Source organism: Narcine bancroftii, chromosome 5 (assembly GCF_036971445.1).
Source record: "Narcine bancroftii isolate sNarBan1 chromosome 5, sNarBan1.hap1, whole genome shotgun sequence".
Lineage (NCBI taxonomy): Eukaryota > Metazoa > Chordata > Chondrichthyes > Torpediniformes > Narcinidae > Narcine > Narcine bancroftii.
In genome coordinates, this window is record NC_091473.1 from 133,844,393 (window position 1) to 133,858,505 (window position 14,113).

General features: G+C 45.4%; 1 long non-coding RNA gene across 1 annotated transcript; it reads right to left on the reverse strand.

The window, feature by feature from the left end:
• Window positions 1-833: 833 nt before the first annotated feature.
• On the reverse strand, window positions 834-9,912 carry LOC138762812 (uncharacterized). Its single transcript, XR_011357167.1, has 4 exons — window positions 9,822-9,912; window positions 6,855-7,055; window positions 4,497-4,704; window positions 834-987 (listed from the first exon to the last, which is right to left on the reverse strand). It is a non-coding gene; the product is annotated as an uncharacterized lncRNA (long non-coding RNA).
• Between the last annotated feature and the right edge of the window lie 4,201 nt (window positions 9,913-14,113).

Here is a 14,113-nt window from a genome sequence, read left to right on the forward strand (position 1 = left end):
GAGTCCACAGAGTCCCCTCTGGAAACAATGCCTTCAGCGGCTGCATTAGAGGTGATGGTGTGATCTTCAACCACTTCCCATCTCTGAAGAGACTTCCATTTCCTTTAGTTTTCTCCTTTTTACATTTTCAAAATTTTAATCATTTAACACAGTAGAAGCCCATTCCAGTTCGTGAAACCCACGCTGCCCAATTACACCCTATTAATCTTCCAATGCTGTATGTTTTGGATGGTGGAAGGAAACCAGAGCACCCAGAGGAAAAGCACGCAGACATGGAGAGAACATACAACTGCTTACAGACAGCACTGAATTTGAACCTGGGTCGCTGGTACTCCAATAGCACTGCACTAACCTGGTTAAATACGAGTTCCATTACTGGAACTCTCTTTAACCCAAATTAATATTTAAGTTGGAGCCAGTACATACGGTCCTTATTCAGTGTCAGTTAGACAAATGTTTGTCTTAATATATAGTATATATAGTTCACGTACTGAGCCAGATTGTGGTGACTCTTGGCTGGCCTTTGAATGGCATGCAAAAAGAACGCTTTTCACTGTATCTTGGTACATGTGACAATATTAAACCAAACTAGCTCTAAATTTGAATGGCAAAACAGCCTGGAGGGGCTAATTAGTTATCTTATACTTGTTTCTTACATTCTTCTTGAATGATCTTGTTAGAGGAGTGAGCATCAAATTTACTTCATGTACATTGTAGAGTAGAAATAGGCACCAAAATGCTTACTTGCTGCAACCAAACAGGTACTTCATTCAAAAGCTTACAATAGTATACATTACATCCGAAAGATATCAACAGATATTCCAAGTTATCCTCGAGCCAGGTCTGCTTGTGTGCTGACTCTCTTTACGACTGTAATTATCATCACTTTTGCGAATGAAGATTTAGGAAGGGCGCTGTCCACGTGGGCTGCAGGCACGCTGGTGGCTGATGAGGTCAATATGGGACGGACGTGCCCGGCTGCAGTGGCTGCAAGGAAAAACTATGATCACGGTATCAAAGATAATGCTATACCCATTATTCAATGTACACATGCACCGAAATTCTAACTTGTTGCAGCTGAATATGTATTTTCTAAAAGAAAACCACATAAATAACTCATAAAAATGGCAGTAGCATACTTTTTGAATTAAAGAGATATAATAAAGGCAAAAAATAGATAATAAATATTCACAATAATCCCAGTGCAAGAAAAAGTGAACTTCTCATGATGTCAGAGCAGTTCCTGACTTGAGTAACGAGGGGATGTTCAAGAGCCTGATAGCTGTTGGAAAGAAACTGTACTTGAATCTGGAGGTGCTGCTGGTCTTCTGCCCTATGGTAGCAATCAACAAGGGTGATATTACATCAAAGGATTAAGTGCACGGTAGCCATCAGGCGATCAGGTAAAGAAGTGAGGTGGAACTTTATCAGACCACGAGTGGCAAGAATGTGGAAATATGCCATACACGTGAGTGGCTGAAATAGAAAGTACTGGCACTTCTACAGGAAGCTTGGCACATACATAAGGAAGAAGAAGGGTGGGGATGTGAAGGTGAGAAGGTGTCATTAGTGTGGGTAGAAGCTCACATCTGGAATATGAGCAACACCATTGACTAGTTGGCTGAATGTGGTTTCGACACTGAGTTCCGTGTAATAAAATACTTTCACCTCAACAGCCGTTTTCAATGAATTGGGTATTGTTGAAAGCATCCAGATTTTTGGCAGTAGAAAAGGAAAGATTTTGATCTAAACATTGCTTTTGACTGCCAAATATGATACTCATTAAAGAAAAGCTGTCCTGACAGGCAGCTGGGTGTCCTATATCTTCAACACCCCATTTATTTGATGGCAAGTGTGTCGTTTACCTTGTTTACCTAATAGCTCCTTTTAATTGCTTCCAGCCCCTCCTCTCCCTTCCTTCCCCATCTCCTGTAAGTCTAGTATTCTCCTTTCATTAAAAGCAAAACAAAGCCTAAATTGTTGCAAGTTTCAAGTCTGGATGGTATTCGAAATTCCAGGAGGAATAAACGCAAACTCCAGCTGCATGGAGAGCTGCAGTAAACAGCTCAAATTCTCGAGCAGTTTTGCAAACTGATGTTGACTGTGATTTTGCAGTTCAGGTTGGTTGTTGAGGATGTTTTTAAAAGAGATTAATTGCATATTGCTTGCAACAATCACACAGTTCTTCTCAGATGGTAACATCCACCTCATTACTTCTCCTCATTGACATCAAAATAAATTTCCTCCCTGAAAGTCAAATTATCTGGTTTCATACAAAATAAAAATCACAGAACAAGAGAGCATCTGTTTCCTCTATATTTTGTCTTCTCGGTCTCTTACATATAAATGAATCACAGTGTTCAAACTTGAATTAAGATCTGGAGCTAGATAAACAGTTAAACAGAGTTCCCATGGTAACTTCTGACACATAGCTATGATTAAATTATAATCCCATAGTAATCAAGTCTAAATGAAAGAAAGATGATAAGGTCGCTGTTTCCAATTTTCCATTCGGTCTTTTCTTTTTATTTTTATTTTGCTTTCCAATCAAGACACGACTATTATCCTTGGTCACTGCAGTGAGGCCAAAATATTATCTGCAAAAGCAGCAGGCAAAGTTGGAGAAATTAATGTTCTGGGAGTTCCCCCACCGCACCCCCCCCCCCCCCCACCAACTCTCTCTCTCTCTCTAAGTGATGTATGTGTGAAAAGGACTTAAAAGATTACATTTCATAACTCAGATTAAATTAATTTAGCCTTTAAATTAACCGTGACATGCAAGAAAGAATTAAAAAGACGACCAGAGTCAACTGGGGAAATATAGTGTGTTTTAAGATTGTTGATGTGAACTAATGCATTGCCTTCAGTTATACAGCAAATTGAAGCCTCTGTTTCAATATCACCGCATATTTCTACAGTGTGGAGAATCCTAGGCAGCACTTAATCGCGCAAATCAAATATTAACAGGATGTTAATAAAGACAGATATAGCCTCAATAAATTTGGATTGTTGGAAATCTTTTCTTGGAGAATTTTATGATAGGGTGTCAATTTCTCAAGAATCCCATTTCTTTCTAAGGAAATATAGCCAAAATAAGCAATAATTTGCAGCGTCAGGATGCTACCCTGGTGTTAACTCAAGCTTGAACACTGCACCGCACTGCAATATGTTGTTTCTTTTCCTGTCATTACTTTGCATCTCTGTGCACCACCTTTTTTTTGCCAATGTAAGGGAGGTGGTGCGATGCACTTAGAACCCCATATGTGGTTTTGCACAAGTGCTAATTGCTGGTTGTGTCTGGTGTGCAAAAGATAGGGCACAGATTTCCAGCACAGGAACAGGCCAAGGTGGCTGTTGTCAGGTCAAGGCTGACCAAAGGGGTTGATTGTCTGCCCTTCACCTGAGGATGTAATCACGTCTGGGTGTCCCTGAGAGGGGTCCCTTGAGGTGCTCTGTGACAGGTGGCCACCACAGGGACCAGCATGCACCTTACATGAAGGAAACTGTCTCATCTGCCTTTTCTATTTTATTTTTACTCATTATAAGATTATTTTGAAAATAAAAGAGCAGGCCATTTGGCCCAGTGATCTATACTGCACAATATGCTCCACATGGAGCTTACTTAGTCACAGAACAGGCGGTACTCGACATAGCTGTTTCATTTGTTATATAGTGGAACGCTCTTACAGCGCCACCGATCAGGACTGGGGTTCGAATCCCACACTATCTGTAAGGAGTTTGTACCTTCTCCCCGTGTCTTCTCCTCCGGGTGTTCCAGTTTCCTTCAAAAAAAATACTGGGGGGTTGGAGGTCAATTGGGTGTAATTGGGTGGCATGAAAGGACCTGTTATCGTGCTTTGTGTCTGACTTAAAAATAAAATAGTAAAATAGTCATAGCTGAACAAATGAAGACAGGAATTAGCAGCAGGAATAGGCCAGTTGTCCCCACGTCCCACCAATAAATGTGATCCTGTTTGACCTCAACTCTGCCCTCCTGTCTAACCATGGCTGCCTTTCACCCTCCCTCCCCCATTTATCAAAAATCTACCTTCCCCTGGGTTTAAAATATCAAAGCTCCACACCATCTGAAAAGTGTCCAAGGGACTCATGAGCAATGAAATTTTCTCTCCTCCCAGCCTTAAATGGGCAACTCTATTTATTTTGTGGTGATGTTCTTGGCATCAATACTGACTTAGTTTGGGATTGTGGTGTTAAATCAAATAGTTTCAAATTTTGTTCTTGTTAATCATTTTCTCTTTTTTGTATGTGCTAAATGCACAATTGAAGTGTATTAATCTTTACTCTAGTTTTTTCCCTCTTTTGACTCCAGTAAAATTGAAGCAACATTTCAAACATTAAAGGTGTAAGAACTTTAAAGAATCTGAAATATTACATTTTGCAAGTGATGTTTAACTTGCTACGGTGATTGTAACACTTATTACAATTCCCTTCGTCATAGAGAGCATCTCTCAGAATTGAAGGTAACTTGCTTTTACCCCAATCAGCAGGTTCTAAGGTAGCCGAGGAAGCCAGTGTGGAACCTGTGTCACAATTGGCGGGAGCGTTGGACAGCAGGATTGCCTGAATTCTTTCAGCTGTTTGCCGGGTCCATCAAAAGCACCGACATCCCATCCACTGAAGGCAGCCAGCATCGCAACAGACCACCATCACCCTGGCCATACTCTTCTCACTGCTCCCTTCCAGCTAAAGGCAGAAATATGATGGTTGGGACCTCTAGATTCAGAACAATTTTATTTTCCAACAACAATCAGGCTCTTAAACCTCCCTGTATTACCCTAGCCTAAGACTACTAGAATGCCATAAAAGATCTGTCTGCACTACTAAGACAACATTGTTTGGACTAGGGAAACACAAAAGACTAAATTTTCAATTTTTCTAAGAATCTATTGCAGTAATAGAGCTCAATATTCATTTTTGGGGGGCAGCCTGGAATCATGAACAGATATAGAATTGCTGGAGGAACTCAACAGGTCAGTCAACATCCATGGATAGAAAAGGTCAATCAACATTTCGAGTCAAAACCATTCATTGTGGTAGTACAGAATACTATCACCAATGTACATATTTGTATATATTTACATATAGTAGTAACGATTGGCTGAGAGCCGTAGCCATGTCTACTGGCAGGTCATAAAGGGCTACTCCGAACCAGATCCAGGTCAGTCTGGACTGGTCGACCTTGATGTAATACGCTCCAGTCTTTTGCTAACAAAAGCCTTCGTTTGAGTCAATGAGTCTTTGAGTCATTCGACACGCGACAATTTTATTAGCAAAAATTTCAACGGATAGAGAGAATGCTGCAACCAGAATGCATCAACATCGACCCGCAGTCAGCTAATGCCCGGAGTGACTTTAGGCACTGAGTGAGGTGCTTCGAGGCATACCTGCAGCGCTCTAACACCATCGTGGAGGAAGACATCAACAAACTGCTAGTCCTAATGTCCATGGTGTCCACAAGGGTCTCCGAGAACATCCAGGATGCGACCTCCTACATGGCTGCCATGAACATGCTGAGGGGACTCTACGAACGGCCTGTGAATAAGGTCTATGCCAGGCACATGCTAGTGACCAGGAGGCAGCAGCCTAGTGAGTCCTGCAGAGCCTACCTCCAGACACTGAGGTTACTGGGTAGAGCTTGTGCGTGCACCGACATGACGGCGGCCAGAATCACTGACGACATCATCCGGGACGCTTATGTGGCAGGAGTCCATTCCAATGAAGTGAGGCAACAATTCCTGGAGCATGGGGGAGACAGCCTGACAGAGACCGTGTGAATCACTGAAACGATGGAAGCTGTAGCCCTAAGCATGGACACCTATACACAGGGCTGGGCCCCCCCGTTATGATGTGAGTAGAACACTTGCATTTAACCTAGTCTCCCTACACCCCATTGATGGCCTCACCACCACCGTCACACTACCTGACGCGGCCCCCAAGTGCTACTTCTGCAGGAAGGAGAAGAAGCACAGTTGATCCCTGTGCCCTGTGAGGAAGGCCCGATGCCAGAAGTGTGGAAAGAACAGCCACTTCGCCACTGTCTGATGGTCCAAAATGGCCGCCGCCAAACACAGTGCCTCATGCGAGGCCTAACCGCTTTCCCCAAGTTTAAATCACTCGTCCTCAGACCTCTCATTAAATGAGAGCAAGTAATTGATCACACGACACAAGCACTGCACGCGGAAGGCACCGCCCTCACAATGCTCCACCCTCGCCGCTATGATGCAATCCTCCACCCTCATCGCTGTGATGCTGATCCCCGACGTGGTCCCCCCGCCCAATGGGACTTTCAAGCCAGCAGGCACCGGTGGTCTGCCTGCACAGCAATGGCTGCTGCCTCCAAAGCCCGCTGCCAACTCAGACAAGGTCCCAGCACCGGAAGACTCCATCGACCCACCTGCACCATGAGTGCCCCAGCCACCTCCGCAGCTTGTCGCCGCCGCCGACTCCAACCGGGCTCCTGCACCAGAAGACCCCGATGGCCCGCCTGCACCACGTGCCGCCACTTGCAGCTCGCCGCTGACTTCGGCCGTATGCAGCTGCCTCTGCAACTCACCGCCGATAGTCCACCCATGCTGATGATGTCATCGTGCAAACATAGCGGGCAACACACCAAGGCCCCGTGACTCTCCGCCCCTACTCCAGTGACGCGAGGATCCACCGGACAGCCCACCCAGCGATGAGTGACGTCATCACGCCAGCCCCCACAGTCACCAACACGGGCAGCAGTCCCACTCCCTGTATCGGTGGCTGAATCAGTGACATTAAACCAGGACCAGCCGCACCCCCGAGCTAAGGCTATGGAAATGATTAAAGTGAAGAGCCAATATACTAACTGTCGGTTTGATTCAGGTTCAACGGAGAGCTTCATTCATCCAGACCTGGTCCAACGATGCGCATTAGCAGTTCACCCGATGGACCAGAAGATCTCGCTGGCCACAAGACCCCACTCAACGTGCATCAAGGGGTGACCTTGAAAGTTCTGGGCATCAAATTTACAGGGTTTAAGTTGCTGGTCCTATCTCAGTTATGTGCACCTGTATTGTTGGGGTTGGATTTCCAATGTCATTTTAAATCAGTGTCACGGCCCTATAGGGGTCCCCACCACTCTACCCCGGAGACAGCGCACGCCAGTCCCCACGCCTCGTCTCTTCACTTGCAGCCTCTCCACCCTCCGGGTAGCTCCTCCAGCACTCTTCGCCAACCTCATCCCTGGCTGGAAGCCGATCGCCACTAAAAGCAGGCACTTTACAAAATGGGCGAACCTGGTGACCCTCGTGGGACAGAGCTTCTCATGGACTCTCTGCAGCCTGTCCAGTTGTACACTGGCGCATGTCCTACGGGAAAGGGCATTGGGTGGGTCATTCAATTTGCCAGGCAGGTACAGGATATTGTAATTGAAGGTAGAAAGTTCGATTCTCCACCTGGCAATCTCGTCGTTTTTGATCTTACCCCGCTGATTGCTGCTAAACATAAATGAGATCAAGTGTTGGTTGGTCAGTAGTGTAAAGCACCTGCCAACGATGTACTGTCTCCAATGACGTACGGCCTCTACGATGGCATGGGCCTCCTTCTCGACCCTGGAGGGTCCTAGCTTCAGGGACAGGAAATTTATTAAAAGTGAGGTGCGCAGACTGCTGGATAAGGGCATCATCGAGCCCAGATCAAGTCCCAGGAGGGCGCAGGTGGTAGTGGTGAAGAACGGGGAGAAGCCGTGGATGGAGGTTGACTACAGCCAAATGGTCAACCGTTTCACGCTCTTGGACGCTTACCCTCTTACGCCTATCACGGATGTGGTGAATCAGATCACCCAATACCGTGTGTTTTCCACCATCGATCTCTGATCAGCCTACCACCAGCTCCCGATACACACGGAAGACTGCCCTTTCACGGCCTTCGAAGTGAACGGGTGTTTATATCAATTCCTCAGGGTCCCTTTCGGTGTCACAAATGGTGTCACAGCCTTTCACAGAGAGATGGACCGGATGGTAGTCCAGAACAGCCTAACAGCTACATTCCTGTATCTGGACAACATCACCACTGCAGGACCATGACGCCAACCTTGAGAAATTCTTCCAAACGGCCAAATGGCTGAATCTGACCTACAATTTTGAGAAGTGTGTCTTCCAGGCCACTTGCCTTGCGTGGTGGAAAACGGGGTGATAAAGCAAGAACCCGACTGCATGCACCCGCCCAGTTGACCTTTCACCGCCCAAAACCCAGAAGGCACTCAAATGCTGCTTGGGATTTTTTTTCTTATTACGCCCAATGGGTCCCACAGTACGTTGACAAGGCACGGCCACTCATTAAGTTCACTTTCTTCCCCCTGTCAGCGGAAGCCAGACCGGCCTTCGACCGCATCAAGTTGGACATCGCCGCGGCCACTCTGCATGCCGTTGACTAATCCATTCCCTTCCAGGTAGAGAGCAATGCGTCCGACGTAACACTGGCAGCCACCTTAAACCAAGCCGGTAGGCCTGTAGTCTTCTTTTCTAGGACCCTCCAGGGTCGAGAAGGAGACCCATGCCTTGTAGAGGCTGTACGTCATTGGAGACACTACCTTGCTGGCAGGTGTTTTACACTACTGACCAACCAGCACATGATCTCATTTATGTTTAGCAGCAATCAGCGGGGTAAGATAAAAAAAAACGACAAGATTGCCAGGTGGAGAATCGAACTTTCTACCTTCAACTACAATATCCTGTACCTGCCTGGCAAATTCAATGACCCGCCCGATGCCCTTTCCCATAGGACATGCGCCAGTGTACAACTGGACAGGCTGCAGAGAGTCCATGAGAAGCTCTGTCACCCGAGGGTTACCAGGTTCGCCCATTTTGTAAAGGCCCGCAACCTCCTATACGGTCGAGGAGATTTGCTCCATGACCCGAGCCTCCCCAGTATGCACTGAGTGCAAGCCCAACTTCTTCCAGCCCGAGAAGACTCACGTCATTAAAGCTACCTGGCCCTTCGAATGTCTGTGTGGACTTAAAGGAGCCCCTACAGTCGACAAACCTTAACACTTACATTCTCATGGTGATCGATGAGTACCCCTGCTTCCCATTCGCTATCCCCTTCTTGGTCATGACCCCCTCCTCAATCATAGATGCACTGCACAGCATCTTCACCATTTTCAGGTATCCCAGTTACATCCACAGTGACCGGGGGTCCTCATTTATGAGAGCAGAGCTGAGGCAGTACCTTCTGGAGCTCGGTATTGCTTCGAGCAGGACCACTAGTTACAACCAGGCAGGTCGAAAGGGAGAATGTCACTGTCTGGAAAGTGGCCATACTTTCCCTCCAGTCCAAAGGCCTCCCCACCACTTGATGGCAGGAAGTCCTCCCAAACATCCTACACTCCATCGGGTCCCAGTTATGCACTGCTATCCTGCACGAACGTATGTTCTCGTTCCCGTGGAAGTCAGAATCGGGAACGACCACACCGGCTTGGCTGACAGACCCTGGACCTGCCCTGCTGAGACGTCATGTCCGCTACTCGAAAAACAACCCCCTAGTCGATCAGATAACGCTGTTACACGTGAACCCACACTATGCCTATATCGAATACCCAGACAGGTGGGAGGACCTAGTCTCATAAGGGATCTGGCTCAAGCCGGGTCTAACATTATCACATTCCAACTCCAACCTCCATTCAATCTTCCCCTAGGTTACATGCCAGGACAATGGGAACAGAAGATCCTCACGGCAGCAGATCGGACCAGCCCACCCACGGTCAATGATAACGGTAGACTAGGCGAAACCGTGCCTACACCCGGGGGCCCCAGCGATGATACTCTGCCAGCTACCCCGATTCTGGCACCACGGCGATCACATCGGACCATCAGGCCTTCCGACCGTTACAGCCCATGAACACTGCATGCTACCCCCCCCCCCAAAGAAGGGGTGAATGTGATAGTACAGAATACTATCACCAATGTACATATTTGTATATATTTACATATAGTAGTAGTGATTGGCTGAGAGCTGTAGCCATGCCTACTGGCAGGTCATAAAGGGCTACTCCTAACCAGACCCAGGTCAGTCTGGACTGGTCGACCTCGATGTAATACGCTCCAGTCTTTTGCGAACAAAAGCCTTGGTTTGAGTCAACAAGTCTTTGAGTCATTCAACGCGCTACATTCATCGAGATATTATTTTGCACTATTGGATATGTCTGGGTGCAGGTCAGTGGCACGAGATAGAATAATAGTTTGGCCTAGACGAGAAGGGCCAAAAAGCTGTAATGTTTTATGGTTCTACAGTTCCAACCCTGAATTTTTTTTCTCTTTCTTTATATTTTTTTTATCTTTTTATCCATTAATTGTTGTTAGTGTGTATTATACACCTGGGAAGCTGCAACAATATGACTTTCATTGTACCTCGATGATGTGCTTATGTACAGTAGATGACAATTTTTTTTAAAATTTAGAGATACACCACAGTAACAGGCCCTTCCGGCCCATGAGACTGCATTGTCCAATACACCCATGTCCCCATTTAACCTACTAGCCCCTGTGCATCTTTGGAACGTGGGAGGAAACTGGAACACCACACGGACAGGGGAGAATGTGCAAATTCCTTACAGTGGATTGGAACCTGAATTTTTTCACTCATTCACTCAATGTGTCCTGAGTTGCCCAATGTCTTTCTGTATGCTGCTTCACATTGAGTGTTGATGACTTCTGTTGGTCAAGAGGTGCATTGGAGAGCATCATTGAACAATTTTCCCTGTTAAGAACCTGTTGCAGTATCAGAGTTCAATATTCCTCTTTTTGTGGGGTGTCGGGTATCAGGCATGGAGACAATATATCCAGGCCTTTGGAGGTACTGGGAAATGATCAAAGACTGCATTCAGCACAGGATTAGTTTCTACCCTGCAGTGAAAAGAAATGGGTGAAAGACAAAAGTCTGCAGACCCAATGGTTGTAGTAAAACTCAGCAGTTCTCACAACATTTCAGCCCTGCGTCCTTTTATCGAGGGCTTTGTCAAGAATAGAAATGGGTGTTAGGTGTTTTCTGGAGACTGCAGGAGACCCCATCCTATGATGCCTTTAAAAAGACAGTAACAAAGATCTCAGCAGCTCTTTGGAAGGAATTACTTCCACCCACAAGATGCTGAGACATGGAGCAAATATGAACAATCTCTGAGGGAGAAAGGAATTGTCGACGTTTCGAATTGAAAGCCTTCACTAAGACTGGTCAGCATGAAGTCTTGATATCTTGATGAAGAGTCTCAACCCAGAATATTGGAAATTCCCTCCCCCCCCCCCCCCCCCCATCCCCCTTGATATGGCTGACCCCACTAAGTTGTTCTGGAATATATATTTTTAAAACTTTTATCCACAGGTGTATCTGTACCTACACAAGCCACGAGCCGCCTTTCATATGGTCTCAGGGTGACAATGTGAGTAGCAAACACTGAATGGAAAGAATGTCTTCATGGACATGTCAGGACAGGATCCTGCCCTTCCTCATCCAGTCTTTGTTTAAGAGTGGAATTGCAACAAGAGTTACTCAGTACATATCATATGATCCTGGTTCAGTGCTCATGCCAGCACGACTGTACTTGTGCACTTTATATGAGCTGCCAAACATCAGAAGGACACACCCCTTGATTTTCAGCTTGTAATTCTCCATCTCAAGGTGTATATATATATATATATATATATATATGTACACACACACACACACACACACACACACACACACACACACACACACACACACACACACACACACACAGGCACACACACACACACACACACACAAACAGGCACACACACAGGCGCACACACACACACACACAGGCACACACACAGGCACACACACACACACACACACAGGCACATGCACATACACACACACACGCACACACACAGGCACACACACACGCGCGCGGACACACACACAGGCACATGCACATGCACATACACACACATACACACACAAACACACACACACACAGGCACATGCACATGCACATACACACACACACGCGCACACACACGCGCACACACACACAGGCACACATGCACGCACACACACAGGCACATGCACATGCACATACACACACACGCGCGCACACACACACACACATGCACACACACACAGGCACATGCACATGCACATACACACACACACACACACCAGATAACCTTGATCTTTATTTTTAAAGCCACAACTAATGGCATTCGCTTTTGATGGGAGTTGAGTTTGGTGATGACATGCTGAATAGTTAATACTGAAAAGATCTGATAGCTAAGGCTCCAATAGCTCAGTGGTTAGAGCACTGATCTTGTAAGCCAGGGGTTGCAAGACTTCATTTCAGTGAGGGACGCTTGCGACTCTCTGTCTTCCCTATGGTAGACAAAGTGAGAGCATTTCATGTATGTTACATTCTAAATTACAATAATGGAACTTTCACCTTTATCTGACTGGTCCTGTCTCTGGTCTCAGAATTGAATTCAGGGGTGACATCAGACCAGGCTCAGTTGAAATGTTGTATTCCCTTCCAATTTGTCCCTTCGCATTACTCCAGTGATGTCTGGGGTATCTCATGTGATCCCATTCCTTTCAATAGGGTAACTGATTTTCATTGAAAGAACAAAAGGTAAAAGATTTTACTTTGTTGTTCTTCTTCTTCTTCATTTCTTCATTTCATCGAGTCGGAGAATTACCATGATGGGCATGTGGGATCTTCCTGGGAGTCAGCCACCTCGCCACAGTATTCTGAACAACAATACACACTTTGTAACAAAGGATACTTAGGGCAAGAAGTTGCCAGCAAAGGAACGGAAATCCTTCATCAATGACAGTACTTTTGGGTTCTAGGTTCAATTGCTTTAATCTCTAATCAGAAGCTGAAAGTTTCTATAATGCAGCAGGGATTCAAATTTCATTCAAGTTCAAGTTTACTGTGTTGAGGTGTCACGCCAAAGCTTATTTTAAATTTCAGTTTACAGATATAACATGGTAACAGACCCTTCCTGACCTCAAAATACAGCACAGTAACAAGCTCTTTTAGTCCACAAACCCACACCACCCAAATGCACCCACATGATCAATTAGCCTACCAATTCTGCACATCTTTGAAAGCAGTCCAGCTAGTCAACCCAGACATAGTACAGCAGTAAAAACACTTTACAGAGAGAAATCAGTTAACAGAGCAACAGCAGCATTAAAATGTGTACTTTTGATTTCAGGTCTCTTCTTAATCTCATCCCTCCCAATCTCTGTAATCTCCTAAGAACCTGGCTATCCCAAGGTTCCTCAAATCCCAGCTCTCGAACTTGCTTCTTTGTTGATAGTCACACCTTCAGCTGCAAAGGTTGCAAGCTCTGGAATTCTCCTCCATAAACCAAACCATATCTGTTTATTTCCTTCCTTCTTTCAGGTGCACTATATGACCCAGCTAGGACCATGTTTAGAGTCACCTGGTATCTCCTCACATGGCTTCAGATTTCAGATTAATTGTCTGAGTACATACGTGGCATCTCCTACAACCCCGAGATTCTTTTTCCTGAGGGCGGGGCAGAATTACCACTTATTAGTAGTGCAAACAAAATCTAAAAAACGTACACATGTAGACAAATAAAGAAATGTAAACATACTGTGCAATAATCAATAAAGTGCAAAATAATCAATAAAGTGCAATAAAGTGCAAAAATAGAAGTCTTTAAATGAGCCACTAATAGAGTTTGTTGTTGGGGGAATCTGATGGTGTGGGGTAGCAGCTGTTCCTGATCCTGGTGGTGTGAGTCTTATGACATCTCTTTCCAGATGGTAGCAGAGAGAACAGAGCTTGTGCTGAGTGGTGTGGATCCTTGACGAACTTTGGTAACGATGTAGATTTCGCTACATTCCTATCTTGTGATATTTGGCCAAAAACAAATGGATGTTTTGATATTGAATAAACTTCGTTCAGAGTGGAATAAAAGTTGTTTTTGAAAGTCAAGGTTATTTTCATCTAATTGTACAAGTACAACCCAATGAAACAGCGTTTTCTGGTCCTTGGTGTAAAACATGCAGACATACAGGCAAATAATACATATGGAGGACAAGTATTTTAATCTATAAAAATAAATAAATAAATGTTATT